This window comes from Salmo salar, chromosome 05, assembly GCF_965601325.2.
Source record: "Salmo salar chromosome 05, fSalSal1, whole genome shotgun sequence".
Classification (NCBI taxonomy): Eukaryota; Metazoa; Chordata; class Actinopteri; order Salmoniformes; family Salmonidae; genus Salmo; species Salmo salar.
This window is the reverse complement of record NC_138295.1, coordinates 17,399,401-17,426,098: the sequence shown is the minus strand read 5'-3', so window position 1 is coordinate 17,426,098 and position 26,698 is coordinate 17,399,401.

Here is a 26,698-nt window from a genome sequence, read left to right as displayed (position 1 = left end):
TTTTGGCCTTTCTAGGGAGTTTTTCCTAGGGAGTTTTTCCTAGCCACCGTGCTTCTTTCACATGCTTTGCTTGCTGTTTGGGGTTTTAGGCTGGGTTTCTGTACAGCACTTTGAGAATATCAGCTGATGTACGAAGGGCTATATAAAAATAAATTTGATTTGATTTGATTTGACAGGAGACCTACACCTACAGGGGTCAGAGTGGAGTGTAGCAGGACAGGGGACCTACATATACAGGGGCCAGAGGGGAGTGTAGCAGGCAGTATCCCTACAGGGGTCAGAAGGGAGTTTAGCAGGAATTAGACCTACACCTACAGGGGCCAGAGAGGAGTGTAGCAGGACAGCAGACCTACACCTATAGGGGTCAGAGGGGAGTGTAGCTGGACAGGAGACCTACACCTACAGGGGTCAGAGAAGAGTGTAGCAGGCAGTATACCTACACCTACAGGGGTCAGAGGGGAATTTAGCAGGAAGTAGACCTACACCAACAAGGGTCAGAGGGGAGTGTAGCAGAACAGTAGACCTAGAGGGGTCAGAGAGGAGTGAAGCAGGACAGGAGAACCTACAGGGGTCAGAGGAGCGCAGCAGGACATGATATCTACACCTACAGTGGTCAGAGAGGAGTGAAGCAGGACAGGAGACCTACACCGACAGGGGTCAGAGGGGAGTGTAGCAGGCAGTAGACCTACACCTACAGGGGTCAGAGAGGAGTGTAGCAGGCAGTAGACCTACACCTACAGGGGTCAGAGGGGAGTGTAGCAGAACAGGATATCTACACCTACAGGGGTCAGAGGGGAGTGTAGCAGGCAGTAGACCTACACCTACAGGGGTCAGAGATGAGTGTAGCAGGCAGTAGACCTACACCTACAGGGGTCAGAGAGGAGTGTAGCAGGCAGTAGACCTACACCTACAGGGGTCAGAGAGGAATGAAGCAGGACAGGAGAACCTAAAGGGGTCAGAGGAGCGCAGCAGGACAGGATATCTACACCTACAAGGATCAGAGAGGAGTGTAGCAGGCAGTAGACCTACACCTACTGGAGTCAGAGGGGAGTGTAGCAGGCAGTAGACAGACACCTAGAGGGGTCAGAGGGGAGTGTAGCAGAACAGGATATCTACACCTACAGGGGTCAGAGGGGAGTGTTGCAGGACAGGAGACCTACACCTACAGGGGTCAGAGGGGAGTGTAGCAGGACAGGAGACCTACAGGGGTCAGAGAGGAGTGTAGCTGGACAGGAGACCTACAGGGGTCAGAGAGGAGTGTAGCAGGACAGGATATCTACACGTACAGGGGTCAGAGATGAGTGTAGCAGGACAGGATATCTACACGTACAGGGGTCAGAGATGAGTGTAGCAGGACAAGAGACCTACACCTACAGGGGTCAGAGAGGAGTGTAGCTGGACAGGAGACCTACACCTACAGGGGTCAGAGAGGAGTGTAGCTGGACAGGAGACCTACACCTACAGGGGTCAAAGGGGAGTGTAGCTGGACAGGAGACCTACACCTACAGGGGCCAGAGGGGAGTGTAGCAGGCAGTATACCTACAGGGGTCAGAGGGGAGTTTAGCAGGAAGTAGACCTACACCTAAAGGGGCCAGAGCAGAGTGTAGCAGGACAGGATATCTACACCTACAGGGGTCAGAGGGGAGTGAAGCAGTAAAAGAGACCTACACCTACAGGGGCCAGAGGGGGGTGTAGCAGGCAGTATACTTACACCTACAGGGGTCAGAGGCGAGTGTAACAGGACAGGAGACCTACAGGGGTCAGAGAGGAGTGTAGCTGGACAGGAGACCTACACCTACAGGGGTCAGAGAGGATTGAAGCAGGAATGGAGAACCAACAAGGGTCAGAGGAGCGCAGCAGGCCAGGATATCTACACCTAAAGGGGTCAGAGAGGAGTGAAGCAGTACAGGAGACCTACACCTACAGGGTCAGAGGGGAGTGTAACAGGACAGGAGACCTACAGGGGTCAGAGAGGAGTGTAGCTGGACAGGAGACCTACACCTACAGGGGTCAGAGAGGAGTGTAGCTTGACAGGAGACCTACACCTACAGGGGTCAGAGGGGAGTGAAGCAGGACAGGAGACCTACACCTATAGGGGTCAGAGAGGAGTGTAGCAGGACAGGATATCTACACCTACAGGGGTCAGAGGGGATTGAAGTAGGACAGGAGACCTACACCTATAGGGGTCAGAGAGGAGTGTAGCAGGACAGGATATCTACACCTACAGGGGTCAGAGAGGAGTGAAGCAGGACAGGAGACCTACACCTATAGGGGTCAGAGAGGAGTGTAGCAGGACATGATATCTACACCTACAGGGGTCAGAGGGGAGTGAAGCAGGACAGGAGACCTACACCTACAGGGGTCAGAGGAGTGTAGCAGGACAGGATATCTACACCTACAGGGGTCAGAGAGGAGTATAGCAGGACAGGAGACCTACACCTACTGGGCCAGAGATGAGTGTAGCAGGACAAGAGACCTACACCTACAGGGGCCAGAGGGGAGTGTAGCAGGCAGTAGACCTACACCTACAGGGGTCAGAGGGGAGTGTAGCAGGATGTAGACCTACACCTACAGGGGTCAGAGGGGATTGTAGCAGGCAGTATACCGTCACCTACAGGGGTCAGAGGTGAGTGTAGCAGGCAGTAGACCTACAGGGGTCAGAGAGGAGTGTAGCTGGACAGGAGACCTACACCTACAGGGCCAGAGGGGAGTGTAGCAGTACAGGAGACCTACACCTACAGGGGTCAGAGAGGAGTGTAGCAGGCAGTAGACCTACACATACAGGGGCCAGAGGGGAGTGTAGCAGGCACTAGACCTACACCTACAGGGCTCAGAGATGAGTTTAGCAGGCAGTAGACCAACACCTACAGGGGCCAGAGGGGAGTGTAGCAGGCAGTAGACCTACACATACAGGGGTCAGAGGGGAGTGTAGCAGGCAGTATACCTACACCTACAGGGGTCAGAGGGGAGTGTAGCAGGCAATAGACCTACAGGGGTCAGAGAGGAGTGCAGCAGGAAAGGATATCTACACCTACAGGGGTCAGAGGGGAGTGTAGCAGGACAGGAGATCTACACCTACAGGGGCCAGAACGGAGTGTAGCTGGACAGGAGACCTACACCTACAGGGGTCAGAGGAGTACAGCAGGACAGGATATCTACACCTACAGGGGTCAGAGGGGAGTGTAGCAGGCAGTAGACCTACAGGGGTCAGAGATGAGTGTAGCAGGAAAGGATATCTACACCTACAGGGGTCAGAGGGGAGTGTAGCTGGACAGGAGACCAACACCTACAGGTGTTAGAGGGGAGTGTAGCAGGACAGTAGACCTACACCTACAGGGGTTAGAGAGGAGTGTATTTGGATAGGAGACCTACACCTACTGGGGCCAGAGATGAGTGTAGCTGGACAGGAGACCTACACCTACAGGGTTCAGAGGGTAGTGTAGCAGGAAGTAGACCTACACCTACAGAGGTCAGAGGAGGGCAGCAGGACAGGACATCTACACCTACAGGGGTCAGAGGGGAGTGTAGCAGGCAGAATACCTACACCTACCGGGGTCAGAGAGGAGTGTAGCATGCAGTAGACCTACACCTACAGGGGCAGAGAGGAGTGTAGTTGGACAGGAGACCTACACCAACAGGGGTCAGAGGGGAGTGTAGCAGAACAGTCGACCTACAGGGGTCAGAGAGGAGTGAAGCAGGACAGGAGAGCCTACAGGGGTCAGAGGAGTGCAGCAGGACAATATATCTACACCTACAGGGATCAGAGAGGAGTGAAGCAGGACAGGAGACCTACACCTACAGGGCTCAGAGAGGAGTGTAGCAGGACAGGATATCTACACGTACAGGGGTCAGAGATGAGTGTAGCAGGACAAGAGACCTACACCTACAGGGGTCAGAGGGGAGTGTAGCAGGCAGTAGACCGACACCTACAGGGGTCAGAGAGGAGTGTAGCTGGACACGAGACCTACACCTACAGGGGTCAGAGTGGAGTCTAGCAGGCAGTAGACCTACACCTACAGGGGTCAGAGAGGAGTGTAGCAGGCAGTAGACCTACAGGGGTCAGAGAGGAGTGTAGCTGGGCAGGAGACCTACACCTACAGGGGACAGAGGGGATTCTGGCAGGCAGTAGACCTACACCTACATGGGTCAGAGAGGAGTGTAGCAGGCAGTAGACCTACAGGGGTCAGAGAGCAGTGTAGCAGGAAAGGATATCTACACCTACAGGGGTCAGAGGGGAGTGTAGCTGGACAGGAGACCTACACCTACAGGGGTCAGAGGGGAGTATAGCACGACAGTAGACCTACACCTACAGGAGCCAGAGAGGAGTGTAGCTGGACAGGAGACCTACACCTACAGGGGTCAGAGGAGTGCAGCAGGACAGGATATCTACACCTACAGGGGTTAGAGGGGAGTGTAGCAGGCAGTAGACCTACACCTACAGGGGCCAGAGGGGAGTGTAGCAGGCAGTAGACCGACACCTACAGGGGTCAGAGAGGAGTGTAGCTGGACACGAGACCTACACCTACAGGGGTCAGAGGGGAGTCTAGCAGGCAGTAGACCTACACCTACAGGGGTCAGAGAGGAGTGAAGCAGGCAGTAGACCTACACCTACAGGGGTCAGAGAGGAGTGTAGCTGGGCAGGAGACCTACACCTACAGGGGTCAGAGGGGATTCTAGCAGGCAGTAGACCTACACCTACATGGGTCACAGAGGAGTGTAGCAGGCAGTAGACCTACAGGGGTCAGAGAGGAGTGAAGCAGGACAGGAGAACCTACAGGAGTTAGAGGAGCGCAGCAGGACAGGATATCTACACCTACAGGGATCAGAGAGGAGTGAAGCAGGACAGGAGACCTACACCTACAGGGGTCAGAGCGGAGTGTAGCAGGACAGGATATCTACACGTACAGAGGTCAGAGAAGAGTGTAGCAGGACAAGAGACCTACACCTACAGGGGTCAGAGTGGAGTGTAGCAGGCAGTATACGTACACCTACAGGAGCCAGAGAGGAGTGTAGCTGGACAGGAGACCTACACCTACAGGGGTCAGAGGAGTGCAGCAGGACAGGATATCTACACCTACAGGGGTTAGAGGGGAGTGTAGCAGGCAGTAGACCTACACCTACAGGGGTCAGAGGAGTGCAGCAGGACAGGATATCTACACCTACAGGGGTTAGAGGGGAGTGTAGCAGGCAGTAGACCTACACCTACAGGGGTCAGAGAGGAGTGTAGCAGGCAGTAGACCTACACCTAGAGGGGCCAGAGGGGAGTGTAGCAGGACAGGAGACCTACACCTACTGGGGCCAGAGATGAGTGTAGCAGGACAAGAGACCTACACCTACAGGGGTCAGAGAGGAGTGTAGCTGGACAGGAGACCTACACCTACAGGGGTTAGAGGGGAGTGTAGCAGGCAGTAGACCTACACCTACATGGGTCACAGAGGAGTGTAGCAGGCAGTAGACCTACAGGGGTCAGAGAGGAGTGAAGCAGGACAGGAGAACCTACAGGAGTTAGAGGAGCGCAGCAGGACAGGATATCTACACCTACAGGGATCAGAGAGGAGTGAAGCAGGACAGGAGACCTACACCTACAGGGGTCAGAGCGGAGTGTAGCAGGACAGGATATCTACACGTACAGAGGTCAGAGAAGAGTGTAGCAGGACAAGAGACCTACACCTACAGGGGTCAGAGTGGAGTGTAGCAGGCAGTATACGTACACCTACAGGAGCCAGAGAGGAGTGTAGCTGGACAGGAGACCTACACCTACAGGGGTCAGAGGAGTGCAGCAGGACAGGATATCTACACCTACAGGGGTTAGAGGGGAGTGTAGCAGGCAGTAGACCTACACCTACAGGGGTCAGAGGAGTGCAGCAGGACAGGATATCTACACCTACAGGGGTTAGAGGGGAGTGTAGCAGGCAGTAGACCTACACCTACAGGGGTCAGAGAGGAGTGTAGCAGGCAGTAGACCTACACCTAGAGGGGCCAGAGGGGAGTGTAGCAGGACAGGAGACCTACACCTACTGGGGCCAGAGATGAGTGTAGCAGGACAAGAGACCTACACCTACAGGGGTCAGAGAGGAGTGTAGCTGGACAGGAGACCTACACCTACAGGGCCAGAGGGGATTGAAGCAGTACAGGAGACCTACACCTACAGGGGTCAGAGATGAGTTTAGCAGGCAGTAGACCTACACATATAGGGGTCAGAGAGGAGTGTAGCAGGACAGGAGACCTACACCTACAGGAGTCAGAGGGGAGTGTAGCAGTAAGCAGACCAACACCTACAGGGGTCAGAGGGGAGTGTAGCAGGCAGCAGACCTACACCTATAGGGGTAAGAGAGGAGTGTAGCAGGAAAGGATATCTACACCTACAGGGGTCAGAGGGGAGTGTAGCAGGACAGGAGACCTACACCTTCTTGGGCCAGAGATGAGTGTAGCAGGACAAGAGACCTACACCTACAGGGGTCAGAGAGGAGTGTAGCTGGACAGGATATCTACACCTACAGGGGTCAGAGGAGTGCAGCAGGACAGGATATCTACACCTACAGGGGTTAGAGGGGAGTGTAGCAGGCAGTAGACCTACACCTACAGGGGTCAGAGAGGAGTGTAGCAGGCAGTAGACCTACACCTACAGGGGCCAGAGGGGAGTGTAGCAGGCAGTAGACCGACACCTACAGGGGTCAGAGAGGAGTGTAGCTGGACACGAGACCTACACCTACAGGGGTCAGAGGGGAGTCTATCAGGCAGTAGACCTACACCTACAGGGGTCAGAGAGGAGTGAAGCAGGCAGTAGACCTACACCTACAGGGGTCAGAGAGGAGTGTAGCTGGGCAGGAGACCTACACCTACAGGGGTCAGAGGGGATTCTAGCAGGCAGTAGACCTACACCTACATGGGTCAGAGAGGAGTGTAGCAGGCAGTAGACCTACAGGGGTCAGAGAGGAGTGAAGCAGGACAGGAGAACCTACAGGGGTTAGAGGAGCGCAGCAGGACAGGATATCTACACCTACAGGGATCAGAGAGGAGTGAAGCAGGACAGGAGACCTACACCTACAGGGGTCAGAGAGGAGTGTAGCTGGACACGAGACCTAAACCTACAGGGGTCAGAGGGGAGTGTAGCAGGCAGTAGACCAACACCTACAGGGGTCAGAGAGGAGTGTAGCGGGATACGAGACCTACACCTACAGGGGTCAGAGGGGAGTCTAGCAGGCAGTAGACCTACACCTACAGGGGTCAGAGAGGAGTGTAGCAGGCAGTAGACCTACACCTACAGGGGTCAGAGAGGAGTGTAGCTGGGCAGGAGACCTACACCTACAGGGGTCAGAGGTGAGTCTAGCAGGCAGTAGACCTACACCTATAGGGGTCAGAGAGGAGTGTAGCAGGCAGTAGACCTACACCTAGAGGGGTCAGAGAGGAGTGAAGCAGGACAGGAGAACCTACAAGGGTCAGAGGAGCGCAGCAGGACAGGATATCTACACCTACAGGGATCAGAGAGGAGTGAAGCAGGACAGGAGACCTACACCTACAGGGGTCAGAGAGGAGTGTAGCAGGACAGGATATCTACACGTACAGGGGTCAGAGATGAGTGTAGCAGGACAAGAGACCTACACCTACAGGGGTCAGAGAGGAGTGTAGCTGGCAGTAGACCTACACCTACAGGGGCCAGATCTGAGTGTAGCAGGACAGGAGACCTACACCTTCTTGGGCCAGAGATGAGTGTAGCAGGACAAGAGACCTACACCTACAAGGGTCAGAGGGTAGTGTAGCAGGACAGGAGACCTACACCTACAGGGGCCAGAGGGGAGTGTTGCAGGAAGTATACCTACACCTACAGGGGTCAGAGGGGAGTGTAGCAGGCAGTAGACCTACACCTACTGGGGCCAGAGAGGAGTGTAGCAGGACAGGAGACCTACAATTACAGGGTTCAGAAGGGAGTGTAGCAGGACAGGAGACCTAAACCTACAGGGGTCAGAGAGGAGTGTAGCAGGCAGTAGACCTACACCTACAGGGGCCAGAGCTGAGTGTAGCAGGACAGGAGACCTACACCTACAGGGGTCAGAGGGGAGTGTAGCAGGACAGGAGACCTACAGGGGTCAGAGAGGAGTGTAGCAGGACAGGAGACCTACACCTACAGGGGTCAGGGGGGGAGTGTAGCAGGACTGGAGACCTACACCTACAGGGGTCAGAGAGCAGTGTAGCAGGCAGTCGACCTTCACCTACAGGGGTCAGAAAGGAATGTAGCTGGACAGGAGACCTACACCAACAGGGGTCAGAGGGGAGTGTAGCAGAACAGTAGACCTACAGGGGTCAGAGAGGAGTGAAGCAGGACAGGAGAGCCTACAGGGGTTAGAGAGGAGTGAAGCAGGACATCTACACCTACAGGTGTCAGAGAGGAGTGAAGCAGGACAGGATATCTACACCTACAGGGGTCAGAGGGGAGTCTAGCAGTACAGGAGACCTACACCTACAGGGGTCAGAGGGGAGTCTAGCAGTACAGGAGACCTACACCTACAGGGGCCAGAGGGGAATGTAGCAGGACAGGAGACCTACACCTACAGGGGTCAGAGGGGAGTGTAGCAGGACAGTAGACCTACAATTACAGGGTTCAGAAGGGAGTGTAGCAGGACAGGAGACCTAAACCTACAGGGGTCAGAGGGGAGTGTAGCAGGCAGTAGACCTACACCTACAGGGGCCAGAGCTGAGTGTAGCAGGACAGGAGACCTACACCTACAGGCGTCAGAGGGGAGTGTAGCAGGCAGCAGACCTACACCTACAGGGGTCAGAGAGGACTGTAGCAGGAAAGGATATCTACACCTACAGGGGTCAGAGGGGAGTGTAGCTGGACAGGAGACCTACACCTATGGGGGTTAGAGAGGAGTGTAGCTGGACAGGAGACCTACATCTACAGGGGTCAGAGTGGAGTGTAGCAGGACAGGAGACCTACACCTACTTGGGCCAGAGATGAGTGTAGCAGGACAAGAGACCTACACCTACAGGGGTCAGAGATGAGTGTAGCTGGACAGGAGACCTACACCTACAGGGGTCAGAGAGGAGTGTAGCTGGACAGGAGATCTACATCTACAGGGGTCAGAGAAGAGTGTAGCAGGCAGTAGACCTACACCTACAGGGGTCAGAGGGGAGTGTAGCAGGCAGTAGACCGACACCTACAGGGGTCAGAGAGGAGTGTAGCTGGATACGAGACCTACACCTACAGGGGTCAGAGGGGAGTCTAGCAGGCAGTAGACCTACACATACAGGGGTCAGAGAGGAGTGTAGCAGGCAGTAGACCTACACCTACAGGGGTCAGAGAGGAGTGTAGCTGGGCAGGAGACCTACACCTACAGGGGTCAGAGGGGAGTCTAGCAGGCAGTAGACCTACACCTATAGGGGTCAGAGAGGAGTGTAGCAGGCAGTAGACCTACACCTAGAGGGGTCAGAGAGGAGTGAAGCAGGACAGGAGAACCTACAGGGGTCAGAGGAGCGCAGCAGGACAGGATATCTACACCTACAGGGATCAGAGAGGAGTGAAGCAGGACAGGAGACCTACACCTACAGGGGTCAGAGAGGAGTGTAGCAGGACAGGATATCTACACGTACAGGGGTCAGAGATGAGTGTAGCAGGACAAGAGACATACACCTACAGGGGTCAGAGAGGAGTGTAGCTGGACAGGAGACCTACACCTACAGGGGTCAGAGAGGACTGTAGCTGGACAGGAGACCTACACCTACAGGGGTCAGAGAGCAGTGTAGCAGGAAATTATATCTACACCTACAGGGGTCAGAGGGGAGTGTAGCTGGACAGGAGACCTACACCTACAGGGGTCAGAGGGGAGTATAGCAGGACAGTAGACCTACACCTACAGGGGCCAGAGAGGAGTGTAGCTGGACAGGAGACATACACCTACAGGGGTCAGAGAGGAGTGAAGCAGGACAGGAGAACCTACAGGGGTCAGAGGAGCGCAGCAGGACAGGATATCTACACCTACAGGGGTTAGAGGGGAGTGTAGCAGGCAGTAGACCTACACCTACAGGGGTCAGAGAGGAGTCTAGCAGGCAGTAGACCTACACCTACAGGGGTCAGAAAGGAATGTAGCTGGACAGGAGACCTACACCTACAGGGGTCAGAGAGGAGTGAAGCAGGACAGGAGAACCTACAGGGGTCAGAGGAGCGCAGCAGGACAGGATATCTACACCACAGGTTGTCAGAGAGGAGTGAAGCAGGACAGGAGACCTACACCTATAGGGGTCAGAGAGGAGTGTAGCAGGACAGGATATCTACACCTACGGGGGTCAGAGGGGAGCGTAGCAGTACAGGAGACCTACACCTACAGGGGTCAGAGGGGAGTGTAGCAGGACAGGAGAACTACACCTTCTTGGGCCAGAGATGAGTGTAGCAGGACAAGATACCTACACCTACAGGGGTCAGAGAGGAGTGTAGCTGGACAGGAGACCTACACCTACAGGGGTCAGAGAGGAGTGTAGCTGGACAGGAGACCTACACCTACAGGGGTCAGAGGGTAGTGTAGCAGGACTGGAGACCTACACCTACAGGGGCCAGAGGGGAGTGTTGCAGGAAGTATACCTACACCTACAGGGGTCAGAGGGAGTTTAGCAGGAAATAGACCTACACCTACAGAGGTCAGAGGAGTGCAGCAGGACAGGATATCTACACCTACAGTGGTCAGAGAGGAGTGTAGCATGCAGTAGACCTACACCTACAGGGGCAGAGAGGAGTGTAGCTGGACAGGAGACCTACACCAACAGGGGTCAGAGGGGAGTGTAGCAGAACAGTAGACCTACAGGGGTCAGAGAGGAGTGAAGCAGGACAGGAGAGCCTACAGGGGTTAGAGAGGAGTGAAGCAGGACATCTACACCTACAGGGGTCAGAGAGGAGTGAAGCAGGACAGGATATCTACACCTACAGGGGTCAGAGGGGAGTCTAGCAGTACAGGAGACCTACACCTACAGGGGCCAGAGGGGAATGTAGCAGGACAGGAGACCTACACCTACAGGGGTCAGAAGGGAGTGTAGCAGGACAGGAGACCTACACCTACAGGGGCCAGAGCTGAGTGTAGCAGGACAGGAGACCTACACCTACAGGGGTCAGAAGGGAGTGTAGCAGGACAGGAGACCTACACCTTCTTGGGCCAGAGATGAGTGTAGCAGGACAAGAGACCTACACCTACAAGGGTCAGAGGGTAGTGTAGCAGGACAGGAGACCTACACCTACAGGGGCCAGAGGGGAGTGTTGCAGGAAGTATACCTACACCTACAGGGGTCAGAGGGGAGTGTAGCAGGCAGTAGACCTACACCTACTGGGGCCAGAGAGGAGTGTAGCAGGACAGGAGACCTACAATTACAGGGTTCAGAAGGGAGTGTAGCAGGACAGGAGACCTAAACCTACAGGGGTCAGAGAGGAGTGTAGCAGGCAGTAGACCTACACCTACAGGGGCCAGAGCTGAGTGTAGCAGGACAGGAGACCTACACCTACAGGGGTCAGAGGGGAGTGTAGCAGGACAGGAGACCTACAGGGGTCAGAGAGGAGTGTAGCAGGACAGGAGACCTACACCTACAGGGGTCAGAGAGGAGTGTAGCTGGACAGGAGACCTACACCTACAGGGGTCAGAGAGGAGTGTAGCAGGACTGGAAACCTACACCTACAGGGGTCAGAGAGCAGTGTAGCAGGCAGTAGACCTACACCTACAGGGGTCAGGGGGGGAGTGTAGCAGGACTGGAGACCTACACCTACAGGGGTCAGAGAGCAGTGTAGCAGGCAGTCGACCTTCACCTACAGGGGTCAGAGAGGAGTGAAGCAAGACAGGAGACCTACACCTACATGGGTCAGAGAGGAGTGAAGCTAGACAGGAGACCTATACCTACAGGGGTCAGAGAGGAGTGAAGCAAGACAGGAGACCTACAGGGGTCAGAGAGGAGTGAAGCAAGACAGGAGACCTACACCTACAGGGGTCAGAGAGGAGTGAAGCTAGACAGGAAACCTACACCTACAGGGGTCAGAGAGGAGTGAAGCAAGAGAGGAGACCTACACCTACAGGGGTCAGAGAGGAGTGAAGCAAGACAGGAGACCTACAGGGGTCAGAGAGGAGTGAAGCAAGACAGGAGACCTACACCTACAGGGGTCAGAGTGTAGTGTAGCAGGCAGTAGGCCTACACCTACAGGGGTCAGACTCACACTCCATCCATTTGATTGATAGATGGAGGTTCTGCGCCTCTGTGTGTGCGTGTGACCGTCCCTGTTGATGTGTCCGATCTAGTTAGGCCTTTTCCAGTTATTCCTGTCAGAAGATAATTTGTTATGATTAATTCTAAAGGCTTGTTAGACAGAGCAGGAAGTAAATACAGAGGAAGGAGATGAAGCTCCACCATTATACAGATGTAGGATGTTAATTTGAACCCGTTTGCTACAGCAGGATAATAATCCTGCAGCAACAGGAAATGTGAATTATTATGTGGATTATAATTAATGGACATTTTTGTAGGGGTCTCAAATTTCTAAGTGGAAATAACAAACTTCAGAAGCCTTTTTAAACCTTAAATACACTACCCCTGCCTCCACCTCTGTACCCGCCTCTATACCTACCTCCACCTCTATACCTACCTCCACCTCTATACCTACCTCCACCTCTATACCTCCCTCCACCTCCGAACAACCTCCCTCCACCTCCGAACAACCTCCCTCCACCTCCGAACAACCTCCCTCCACCTCCGAACAACCTCCCTCCACCTCCGAACAACCTCCCTCCACCTCCGAACAACCTCCCTCCACCTCCGAACAACCTCCCTCCACCTCCGAACAACCTCCCTCCACCTCTGATTCTCCCTCCACTTCCACCAATATACCTCCCTCTACTTCCACCCCCGTACCCACCTCCACCCCCGTACCCACCTCCACCCCCGTACCCACCTCCACCCCCGTACCCACCTCCACCTCCGTACCAACCTCCACCTCCACCTCTATACCTACCTCCACCACTATACCTACCTCCACCACTATACACCTCTTTAACTACCTCCACCTCTATAACTACCTCCACCTCTATAACTACCTCCACCTCTATAACTACCTCCACCTCTATAACTACCTCCACCTCCACCTCTATACCTATCTCCACCTCCACCTCCACACCTACCTCCACCTCCATACCTAACTCCATCTCCGTACCTAACTTCACCTCCACCTCTGTACCTACCTCCACCTCCACACCTACCTCCACACCTACCTCCACCTCCATACCTCTATACCTCCGTCTCCACCTCCGTACCTACCTCCACCTCCGTACCTACATCCACCTCCGTACCTACCTCCACCACCTCTATACCTACCTCCACCTCCACACCTACCTCCACACCTACCTCCACCTCTGTACCTACCTCCACCTCCACCTCTATACCTTCTCCACCTCCACCTCTGTACCTACCTCCACCTCTGTACCTACCTCCACCTCTGTACCTACCTCCACCTCCGTACCTACCTCCACCTCCGTACCTACCTCCACCTCCGTACCTACCTCCACCTCCGTACCTACCTCCGTATCTACCTCCACCTCTGTACCTACCTCCACCTCTGTACCTACCTCCACCTCCGTACCTACCTCCACCTCCGTACCTACCTCCACCTCCGTACCTACCTCCACCTCCGTACCTACCTCCACCTCCGTACCTACCTCCGTATCTACCTCCACCTCTGTACCTTCCTCCACCTCTGTACCTACCTCCACCTCTGTACCTACCTCCGTATCTACCTCCACCTCTGTACCTACCTCCGTATCTACCTCCACCTCTGTACCTACCTCCACCTCCGTACCTACCTCCACCTCCGTACCTACCTCCACCTCCGTACCTACCTCCACCTCCGTACCTACCTCCGTACCTACCTCCACCTCCGTACCTACCTCCACCTCCGTACCTACCTCCACCTCCGTACCTACCTCCGTACCTACCTCCACCTCCGTACCTACCTCCACCTCCGTACCTACCTCCACCTCCGTACCTACCTCCACCTCCGTACCTACCTCCGTATCTACCTCCACCTCTGTACCTACCTCCACCTCTGTACCTACCTCCACCTCCGTACCTACCTCCACCTCCGTATCTACCTCCACCTCTGTACCTACCTCCGTATCTACCTCCACCTCTGTACCTACCTCCACATCTACCTCCACCTCTGTACCCAACTCCACCTCTGTACCTACCTCCACCTCCATACCTCTATACCTACCTCCACACCTACCTCCACCTCTATACCTACCTCCACCTCCACCTCCACACCTACCTCCACACCTACCTCCACCTCCACACCTACCTCCACACCTACCTCCACCTCTATACCTACCTCCACATCTACCTCCACACCCCCTCCACCTCCACCTCTATACCTACCTCCACCTCTATACCCACCTCCACCTCTATACCCACCTCCACCTCTATACCCACCTCCACCTCTATACCCACCTCCACCTCTATACCCACCTCCACCTCTACCTCCACCTCCACCTCTATACCTACCTCCACCTCCACCTCTATACCTACCTCCACCTCCACCTCTATACCTACCTCCACCTCCACCTCTATACCTACCTCCACCTCCACCTCTATACCTACCTCCACCTCTGTACCTTTGACCTTCCTCTTCCATCTCTCCCCTCAACTCTCCATACTGGGACTCTGAAAGCCCACCCAATGGTACAGTAATTTGCCCTCCACCATGACTACACTCTGTAGTACAGGGCAGCTCTTGCTGTCTCCTTGTAGACAAGTTCACAGGTATTCACAATATTTCCCTTTCCCCAGAAGGGATTAATCATGAGCCCGCAGATTATAATTTGTTCCTAGAAAATGTGTCATGTCTGTGTGCGGAGATGCCTGATGTTCTGGAACCAGGGAGGAGTATCGACTCCATCAATCACTATTACCAAGGTGACGTTGTGAAGGCCCCACTTCGCCCCACGGGCAGCCGAATGGAAAGGCAATTATGCAGCCGGCATATGAGGGGGGGAAAAGGGAGGGAGGGGGTTAGAGGGGGAGGAGGGAGAGAGAGTGAGGGGGGAAGAGAGAGGGAGTGAGGGGGAAGAGAGAGGAGGAGCGATAGAGAGGAGGAAGGAGTGAGAGGGGAGGGGAGAGAGAGAGAGAGCGAGAGAGAGAGAGAGAGAGAGAGATGGAGCCTTTGAAAATTCTAGTTTGAGTCTCCTCCGTTATCCCATTGTCTGTCAGTTAAATGCAGAACTGTATCTCTTTGTAATTGGTGATTTGTGATGATTCTGCATGTACTTTCTCATTCATATACAACACCACTGAATATGTATGAAACAGTGATGATCACCATACAAAACAGTTCTACCTATTCAAGTCAAGCTTTTCAATAAAAAGATGCCTCTGTACGACAATGTGGTTCAGTCCCAAATGACACCCAATTTCCTATAGTATGCAACTATCGGCTCTGGTCAAAAGCAGTGCACTATATAGTAAATAAGATGCATTTTGGACGCAGCCTGATTCTGAAACAATCCCATCCAATCCCATCCATCTCCTCTGATAACCTTCTAGTTCTCTATCTATCCAACACACACCCTTCTAGTTCTCTATCTATCTAACACACACCCTTCTAGTTCTCTATCTATCTAACACACACCCTTCTAGTTCTCTGTCTATCTATCTAACACACACCCTTCTAGTTCTCTATCTATCCAACACACACCCTTCTAGTTCTCTGTCTATCTAACACACACCCTTCTAGTTCTCTATCTAACACACACCCTTCTAGTTCTCTGTCTATCTATCTAACACACACCCTTCTAGTTCTCTATCTATCTAACACACATCCTTCTAGTTCTCTGTCTATCTATCCAACACACATCCTTCTAGTTCTCTGTCTATCTATCCAACACACATCCTTCTAGTTCTCTGTCTATCTATCCAACACACATCCTTCTAGTTCTCTGTCTATCTATCTAACACACACCCTTCTAGTTCTCTATCTATCCAACACACACCCTTCTAGTTCTCTGTCTATCTATCTAACACACTCCCTTCTAGTTCTCTATCTATCTAACACACACCCTTCTAGTTCTCTATCTATCTAACACACATCCTTCTAGTTCTCTGTCTATCTATCCAACACACATCCTTCTAGTTCTCTATCTATCTAACACACACCCTTCTAGTTCTCTATCTATCCAACACACACCCTTCTAGTTCTCTGTCTATCTATCTAACACACACCCTTCTAGTTCTCTATCTATCTAACACACACCCTTCTAGTTCTCTATCTATCTAACACACACCCTTCTAGTTCTCTATCTATCTAACACACATCCTTCTAGTTCTCTGTCTATCCAACACACACCCTTCTAGTTCTCTGTCTATCTAACACACTTCCTTCTAGTTCTCTGTCTATCCAACACACACCCTTCTAGTTCTCTATCTATCTAACACACATCCTTCTAGTTCTCTGTCTATCCAACACACACCCTTCTAGTTCTCTGTCTATTTATCTAACACACATCCTTCTAGTTCTCTGTCTATCTATCTAACACACATCCTTCTAGTTCTCTGTCTATCTATCTAACACACATCCTTCTAGTTCTCTGTCTATCTAACACACATCCTTCTAGTTCTCTGTCTATCTAACACACTTCCTTCTAGTTCTCTGTCTAACACACTTCCTTCTAGTTCTCTGTCTAACACACTTCCTTCTAGTTCTCTGTCTATCTATCTATCTAACACACACCCTTCTAGTTATCTATCTATCTATCTAACACCCACCCTTCTAGTTCTCTGTCTATCTATCTAACACACATCCTTCTAGTTCTCTGTCTATCTATCTAACACACATCCTTCTAGTTCTCTGTCTATCTATCTATCTAACACCCACCCTTCTAGTTCTCTGTCTATCTATCTAACACACATCCTTCTAGTTCTCTGTCTATCTATCTAACACACATCCTTCTAGTTCTCTGTCTATCTATCTATCTAACACCCACCCTTCTAGTTATCTATCTATCTATCTATCTATCTATCTATCTATCTATCTAACACCCACCCTTCTAGTTCTCTGTCTAACACACACCCTTCTAATTCTCTATCTGTCTAACTATCTGTCTATCTAACTAACACACACCCTTCTAGTTCTATATCTATCTATCTATCTATCTATCTAACTAACACACACCCTTCTAGTTCTCTGTCTGTCTATCTATCTAACACACACACACCCTTCTAGTTCTCTATCTGTCTATCTATCTAACACACACACCCTTCTAGTTCTCTGTCTGTCTATCTGTCTAACACACACCCTTCTAGTTCTCTATCTGTCTATCTATCCAACACACACCCTTCTAGTTCTCTGTCTATCTATCTAACACACACACCCTTCTAGTTCTCTATCTGTCTATCTATCTAACACACACACCCTTCTAGTTCTCTATCTGTCTATCTATCTAACTAACACACACCCTTCTAGTTCTCTGTCTGTCTATCTATCTATCTAACTAACACACACCCTTCTAGTTCTCTGTCTGTCTATCTGTCTAACACACACACCCTTCTAGTTCTCTGTCTGTCTATCTATCCAACACACACCCTTCTAGTTCTCTGTCTATCTAACACACACACCCTTCTAGTTCTCTATCTGTCTATCTATCTAACACACACACCCTTCTAGTTCTCTATCTGTCTATCTATCTATCTAACTAACACACACCCTTCTAGTTCTCTGTCTGTCTATCTATCTAACACACACACACCCTTCTAGTTCTCTGTCTGTCTATCTATCTAACACACACACACCCTTCTAGTTCTCTGTCTGTCTATCTGTCTAACACACACACCCTTCTAGTTCTCTGTCTGTCTATCTATCCAACACACACCCTTCTAGTTCTCTATCTGTCTATCTATCTAACACACACACCCTTCTAGTTCTCTATCTGTCTATCTATCTATCTAACTAACACACACCCTTCTAGTTCTCTGTCTGTCTATCTATCTAACACACACACACCCTTCTAGTTCTCTGTCTGTCTATCTATCTAACACACACACACCCTTCTAGTTCTCTGTCTGTCTATCTGTCTAACACACACACCCTTCTAGTTCTCTGTCTGTCTATCTATCCAACACACACCCTTCTAGTTCTCTATCTGTCTATCTATCTAACACACACACCCTTCTAGTTCTCTATCTGTCTATCTATCTAACACACACACCCTTCTAGTTCTCTATCTGTCTATCTATCTAACACACACACCCTTCTAGTTCTCTATCTGTCTATCTATCTAACACACACACCCTTCTAGTTCTCTATCTGTCTATCTAACACACACACCCTTCTAGTTCTCTATCTAACACACACACCCTTCTAGTTCTCTATCTGTCTATCTATCTAACACACACACCCTTCTAGTTCTCTATCTGTCTATCTATCTAACACACACACCCTTCTAGTTCTCTATCTGTCTATCTAACACACACACCCTTCTAGTTCTCTATCTGTCTATCTATCTAACACACACACCCTTCTAGTTCTCTATCTGTCTATCTATCTAACACACATCCTTCTAGTTCTCTGTCTATCTGTCTATCTATCTATCTAACACACACCCTTCTAGTTCTCTATCTATCTATCTAACACCCACCCTTCTAGTTCTCTGTCTATCTATCTATCTATCTATCTAACACACATCCTTCTAGTTCTCTATCTATCTATCTATCTATCTATCTATCTATCTATCTATCTATCTATCTATCTATCTATCTATCTAACACACACCCTTCTAGTTCTCTATCTAACACACACCCTTCTAGTTCTCTGTCTAACACACACCCTTCTAGTTCTCTGTCTATCTAACACACATCCTTCTAGTTCTCTGTCTATCTATCTAACACACACCCTTCTAGTTATCTATCTATCTGTCTGTCTGCCACACATCCTTCTAGTTCTCTGTCTGTCTATCTATCTATCTAACACACCCTTCTAGTTCTCTATCTATCTATCTATCTATCTAACACACCCTTCTAGTTCTCTGTCTGTCTATCTATCTAACACACCCTTCTAGTTCTCTGTCTATCTAACACACATCCTTCTAGTTCTCTGTCTATCTGTCTACCACGCATCCTTCTAGTTCTCTGTCTATCTATCTAACACACATCCATCTAATTCTCTATCTATCTGTCTGTCTGCCACACATCCTTCTAGTTCTCTGTCTGTCTATCTATCTATCTAACACACCCTTCTAGTTCTCTATCTATCTAACTATCTAACACACATCCTTCTAGTTCTCTGTCTATCTGTCTACCACGCATCCTTCTAGTTCTCTGTCTATCTGTCTACCACGCATCCTTCTAGTTCTCTGTCTATCTGTCTACCACACATCCTTCTAGTTCTCTGTCTATCTAACACACATCCATCTAGTTCTCTATCTATCTGTCTGTCTGCCACACATCCTTCTAGTTCTCTGTCTATCTATCTATCTATCTATCTATCTATCTAACACACATCCTTCTAGTTCTCTGTCTATCTATCTAACACACATCCTTCTAATTCCCTGTCTATCTGTCTGCCACACATCCTTCTAGTTCTCTGTCTATCTGTCTGCCACACATCCTTCTAGTTCTCTGTCTATCTGTCTGCCACACATCCTTCTAGTTCTCTGTCTATCTGTCTGCCACACATCCTTCTAGTTCTCTGTCTATCTGTCTGCCACACATCCTTCTAGTTCTCTGTCTATCTGTCTGCCACACATCCTTCTAGTTCTCTTTCTATCTGTCTGCCACACATCCTTCTAGTTCTCTATCAATCTAACACACAGCTATGTCCCAAATGGCACCCTATTCCCTAAATAGTGCACTACTTTTGACCAGGGTCCATAGTGCTCTTGTCAAATGTATCCTAGTGTACTCAACAGGGAATAGGGTGCCATTTGGGACACAGACATGGCCAATTGATTGCCAATGTGACTAATTAAGCTTTCCGTCAATAACTCGACCCAATTAAGACAGGAACTTGGACTCAGGCACGGCATACCTCCAGGTTCCATATTGATCCATCGCTCCCAGGCATCCGTTCAAGTCCAATCAGACTAGCCCCACTAACACACTTCCCTCCCCAACCCATCTGCCTCCCCGTCTGGCTGTCAGTCAACAAGTGGTGTAATCAAGAACGCCTGCCTGCAGACAAAGCGAGTAACAAATCAAAACCATCAGACTCCATTATTGCTTCCTGCTGGTGACATAAAGGCTAATCTGTCCAGAGCCAATCAAACCAAACAGCCAAGTTGAAGATTTTTTAAAGAGACAGGAACCAGTTTGGTTATGGTGTGATTTTATTTATTTGTGTTTAATTTCAGCAGTGTGTTCTGTTTTGTGCATGTCTCATTGAGGCCTTGGCCTACCTTGTATGTTGGAAACATCCACCTCCATCCATTTTAAAGGCAACACAGAGGGAGGTGTGACAACAGGGTTAAGGTTACAAGTGATTCATTGTCCTTCTGTCTGTTTTTTCTGCCATAGTAAATCAAATCACCATTCTATCTGTTTTTCTCTCTCTCCTCCATCTCTCTTCCTTTTTTCTTTCTGTTTTTCTCTCTCTCTCTCCTTCTTTCTAGGTCTCTCTATCCAATCACCATTTATCCTTTCTCTTCTTCTCTCTCCTTACTCTTTCTTTTTTCATTCTTTCACTCCTTTCCCCTCTCTCTCTCATTCTCTCCTTCCCCTTTCACTCCTCCTCTCTCTTTCTCCCCCCTCTCTCTGAGGTATGACAGCGTTACTTTATTCTCCTGATCCTCATCTGTGAAGCTGTTAGGCTTCCTGTCGCCTCCTGAAAAACATACTCCCTCTGGCACTATGACAGACAGAAAGACTGACAGACAGACAGACTGCAGCGATACCCAAGCTAAATTACCAGAATGGCTCTGGCATTTCTTCTATCCTTACCTAGGATGCATCCCAAATGACACCCTATTCCTTATATAGTGCACTACTGCTTCATAGGGCCCTTGTCAAAATAAGTGCATTATAGAGTGCCATTTGAGACAGCCTTAGACTAGCCTACAACCTTGAATGGAAACACCACCTGCTCATTATAATCTTAAAATATGGCTATAGGAGTTCTATAGAATGAGTAAATGGAGGGGTGAAATCATTCTATTACCACATGTATGGTGAATTGTATTGATTTCGTTTTCATACATTTGGCTTAGAACAATATGCATCAGCTCTCCAGTTTGGTCTAGCCAATCACTTTCCCCTTGCGTTTATCATGACTTTCAAATCAGAGTACAAAGAAGTCATTACACTTTCAAAGAACACAAGAGAACACATACCGTTCTATACAGCTCACAATAATAAAAGTTATGTAATGAATTTACATTGATACTCCTCCTACCACTTCCTTTGTTTGCTTTCTTTGCTATGTGGTGAGATTTGCACTACAGTGGATTAGATATGCTAAAGGCACATGAATCATGAACATTCCTCTTGAGATAGAGGTAGCAGGTCATATATGGTGCTATGTCAGTGTGTAGCAGGCCTGTCCTATGGTGAGGGTTTGAGGGAGCCCTTTGTCCGTTGATCACACACTAGTATCTTTTTTCAAAATTCTTGGCTAATGTGATCAATCCATAGAAAAACAATTATGAGGCCCTTTTTACATCAGCAGTTGTCAGCAGTTGTCACCATCCTCACCATCATCACTCCTGTCCCTAGCATCCAACTCGGCTGCCAGCAGAGTAGATGCCTTCACCGGGAGCAGGCAATCTGAAGCTAGAGACCTGGATGCTCTCCGTTTCTTTTTTCTTCAGCTAGCTAACCATTAACTGTTCTTTTTTCTTCAGCTAGCTAACTGTTAACTGTTGTTTTTTCTTCAGCTAGCTAACCATTAACTGTTCTTTTTTCTTCAGCTAGTTAACTGTTAACTGATCTTTTTTCTTCAGCTAGCTAACTATTAACTCTTCTTTTTTCTTCAGCTAGCTAACTGTTAACTAGCTAATTGTTAACTGTTCTTTTTTCTTCAGCTAGCTAACTGTTAACTGTTCTTTTTTCTTCAGCTAGCTAACCATTAACTGTTCTTTTTCTTCTAACTGTTAACTGTTCTTTTTTCTTCAGCTAGCTAATTGTTAACTGTTCTTTTTTCTTCAGCTAGCTAACTGTTAACTAGCTAACTGTTAACTGTTCTTTTTCTTCAGCTAGCTAACTGTTAACTAGCTAACCGTTAACTGTTCTTTTTTGTTCAGCTAGCTAACTGTTAACTCTTCTTTTTTCTTCAGCTAGCTAACTGTTAACTCTTCTTTTTTCCCCTTCTTTTTGTCTGTATACTGCAATACAGCTTTTAGCTGTGAAAGTGTACAAGACAGCCTGACCAATACTAAAATCCTTGATATACAGTATAAGGTTTTCTGCAGATACCCAGCCTAAAATCCCCATGACCAATAATGCAGAGGCAGAAGCACAGTGGCTAGGAAAAACTCTCTAGAAGGGGCAGAAAACACCATGTTTCTGTCTTGAAAGTTGGTAGCCGATATTATACTGAGCAGATACTTCGTAAGACAATAAAACATTTAAATTAAAAACAGTCTTCACATTGGGATTAATTCAACACCCATCAATATTTATTACTAATGACACTTCCTCTCCTCTCCTACATTGTCTCTGTGACTGAAGTGTCTCTGACTGGAAGTACTTTGCTATGGTTTTATCAGTAACATTTCTGTTAAATTGGAAACAAGAAGAAACTACTTCAGCTTAAAGCCTCCTACTCTCTCCAGATGTCATTGTCTGAGAAAATATGTTAATACCCTACTTCATTTTCTGGAGACAATAACTGAGGAGAAAGCAATTTTACAGTTAGCTGAGGAGAAAGTGCCTTGGCTGTGTCTGATAAACAAGCTTATCCCTAATCCTAATTGTGTCAAAGGAAGGATTTACTACTTCATTTGATAAACAAGCACAGGGGCATCACATCTACAATGCCAAGTGCAATCAACACCCACACGGATACCAGGGCTGCTGTTTAACCTTGCAGTTGATCCATAGAGATGAAGCACTGATCCGGAGGCATAGGAGAGTGTACATAGTTACATATAGTGTGCATCCCAAATAGTACCCTATTCCCTACACAGTGCACTACTTTTGACCAGGGCCCCTGGTGAAAAGTAGTGCACAATGCAGGGAATAGAGTGCCATTTGGGATGCAATCAGTGTCCAAAAGGAAGTAATTGGAAGGACTTGACTGTAAAAGCTGTTTTGGTAACCTTACAAATTACACACCCTTTATCAGGTACCAAACAGTCATACTTGCGTGTGTGCTTGTGTTCCCCCATAGTCATTCTTAATGCTGAACCTTAAAGTGGTTACAGCCTTGAATGTTTTGGCCATTAGAAGAACCATACAAGCCATACAATAAAACAACGGTAGGCCCTTTGCATACAAACCAGCAGGATAACATGAAGCGTAGCCTACGAGCCGATAACTGGTGACCGTCAATAAGGGCAAGGGCGGGCATTAATTAATGTCACATATCCATTTGCAAACAATATAAAAACGAATTTATTGAGTGAATAAAGCCGAATACAAACATTGTCTCTTTCTTGCTTAATTGAGCAAGGCATCTCCAAAATGCATGTGTTTCAGCCTAGCTTAAGGCTTTTTATGGTGGAGGGGCAGCCAGCGGAAAATTCAGAGCATATTCGTTGGTAATGTTCTCTAGTTGCGCCGTGATTGGCTCAGTGTTCTGTCACTCATGGGGATGCTACATCACTGCTGAATCTACAGGTAGAGCTAGGCAGTTCAAACCCCCTTGGGTGCTGCCATAAATGTACATTAGAAATACCCCTCCAAGAAGGCTCAAGGTAATTGGCCACAGATAAAATGATGTCAACATCACACTTTCAAAATCTTAGCTAGCAAGCTAGCTAATTCAGTCATCATCATGACTCACGTCATCAATCTACTAGCAAAATGTCCATCCTTAACATTTGAAGATAAATTATAGATAAAACGTATCATTGCTCATTGGCCATTGGACATAAACATTACACAACAAGTTGGATATTGCAAATTGAACAATGAGTGGTTTGGAAGGAATCAGTGGCTAACTGCAAGCGTTGCAATCACTATTTTGCTTCCCCTGCCTGCTATTTGGTGGAGAAGGTGTGTGGTCCAGGTCTGGGTTTAAGGGTTTAAAACATCTGTCTGAAAGGGTCTATTTTCCACAGTGGTGGAAAAAGTACCCAATTGTCATACTTGAGTAAAAGTATAGATACCTTAATAGAAATGTACTCAAGTCAACATGAATGTCACCCAGTAAAATACTACTTGACTAAAAGTCTAAAAGTATTTGGTTTTAAATATACTTAAGTATCAAAAGTAAATGTAATTGCTAAAATATACGTAAGCATCAAAAGTAGTAGTAAAAGTATAAATCATTTCAAATTCCTTAAATTAAGCAAAGCAGAAGGCACCATTTTCTTGTTTTTTAAATGTACGTATTGCCAGGGTCACACTCCAACACTCAGACATTATTTACAAAAGATGCATTTGTGTTTAGTGAGTCCGCCAGATCAGAGTCAGTAGGGATGACCACGTGTTCTCTTGATAACTACATCAATTTCACAATTTCCCTGTCCTGCTAAACATTCAAAATGTAACATGTACTTTGGGTTGTCAGGGAAAATGTATGGAGTAAAATGTACAATATTTTATTTAGGAATGTATTGAAGTAAAAGTAAAAGTTGTCAAAAGTATAAATAGTAAAATAAAGTACAGATACCCCAAGAAACTACTTAAGTAGTATTTTTACTTAAGTACTTTACTTTACTGCATTTCCAAGCTTAAAAGGATAAACATTCACAAGCAACACCAAGGGCCAGAAATTATAGGCAATTAGCAAGACACCCCCAATAAAGGAGTGGTTCTGCAGGTGGTGACCACAGACCACTTCTCAGTTCCTATGCTTCCTGGCTGATGTTTTGGTCACTTTTGAATGCTGGCGGTGCTTTCACTCTAGTGGAAGCATGAGACGGAGTCTACAACCCACACAAGTGGCTCAGGTAGTGCAGCTCATCCAGGATGGCCCATCAATGCGAGCTGTGGCAAGAAGGTTTGCTGTGTCTGTCAGCGTAGTGTCCAGAGCATGGAGGCGCTACCAGGAGACAGGCCAGTACATCAGGAGACATGGAGGAGGCCGTAGGTGGGTAACAACCCAGCAGCAGGACCGCTACCTCCGCCTTTGTGCAAGGAGGAGCAGGAGGAGCACTGCCAGAGCCCTGCAAAATGACATCCAGCAGGCCACAAATGTGCATGTGTCTGCTCAAACGGTCAGAAACAGACTCCATGAGGGTGGTATGAGGGCCCGACGTCCACAGGTGGGGGTTGTGCTTACAGCCGAACACCGTGCAGGACATTTGGCATTTGCCAGAGAACACCAAGATTGGCAAATTCGCCACTGGCGCCCTGTGCTCTTCACAGATGAAAGCAGGTTCACACTGAGCACATGTGACAGACGTGACAGAGTCTGGAGACGCCGTGGAGAACGTTCTGCTGCCTGCAACATCCTCCAGCATGACCGGTTTGGCGGTGGGTCAGTCATGATGTGGGGTGGCATTTCTTTGGGGGGCTGCACAGCCCTCCATGCTCTCGCCAGAGGTAGCCTGACTGCCATTAGGTACCGAGATGAGATCCTCAGACCCCTTGTGAGACCATATGCTGGTGCGGTTGGCCCTGGGTTCCTCCTAATGCAAGACAATGTTAAACCTCATGTGGCTGGAGTGTGTCAGCAGTTCCTGCAAGAGGAAGGCATTGATGCTATGGACTGGCCCACCCGTTCCACCGACCAGAATCCAATTGAGCACATCTGGGACATCATGTCTCGCTCCATCCACCAACACCACGTTGCACCACAGACTGTCCAGGAGTTGGCGGATGCTTTAGTCCAGGTCTGGGAGGAGATCCCTCAGGAGACCATCCGTCACCTCATCAGGAGCATGCCCAGGTGTTGTAGGGAGGTCATACAGGCACGTGGAGGCCACACACACTACTAAGCCTAATTTTGACTTGTTTTAAGGACATTGCATCAAAGTTGGATCAGCCTGTAGTGTGGTTTTCCACTTTAATTTTGAGTGTAACTCCAAATCCAGACCTCCATGGGTTGATAAATTGGATTTCCATTGATTATTTTTGTGTGATTTTGTTGTCAGCACATTCAACTATGTAAAGAAAAAAGTAATTAATAAGATTATTTAATTCATTCAGATCTAGGATGTGTTATTTTAGTGTTCCCTTTATTTTTTTGAGCAGTGTATTAGCAATGCTGTCAATCAAGCATGACTTCTGCCACATTCAAAACAACTGGAAACTGGGAAATCACAGATTTCAGTGAGTTCATGACAACTGGGAACTCTGAAAAAATGATCTCTGACTGGAAAAATAGGTTTTCAACGTCATCCAACTCGGAATTTAAAGTTGGGAATTCGGGCCTCTTTCTAGACTGACCTGAAGATCACTGACGTCATGATTTGACCTTGTTTTTTTCTGAATTCCCAGTTGTCTTGAAAGCACCATAAATCCAGAGAACGCTAGACTTTGATGACAAAATTCGCCCACAAGAAGGACCACTGCGTCACCTTCCTGTTCAAGTGAGCTCAGCACAACAGCGTTGAGTCCAAAAATGTATTGTATGCTGCTGCATAAATTATGTAAT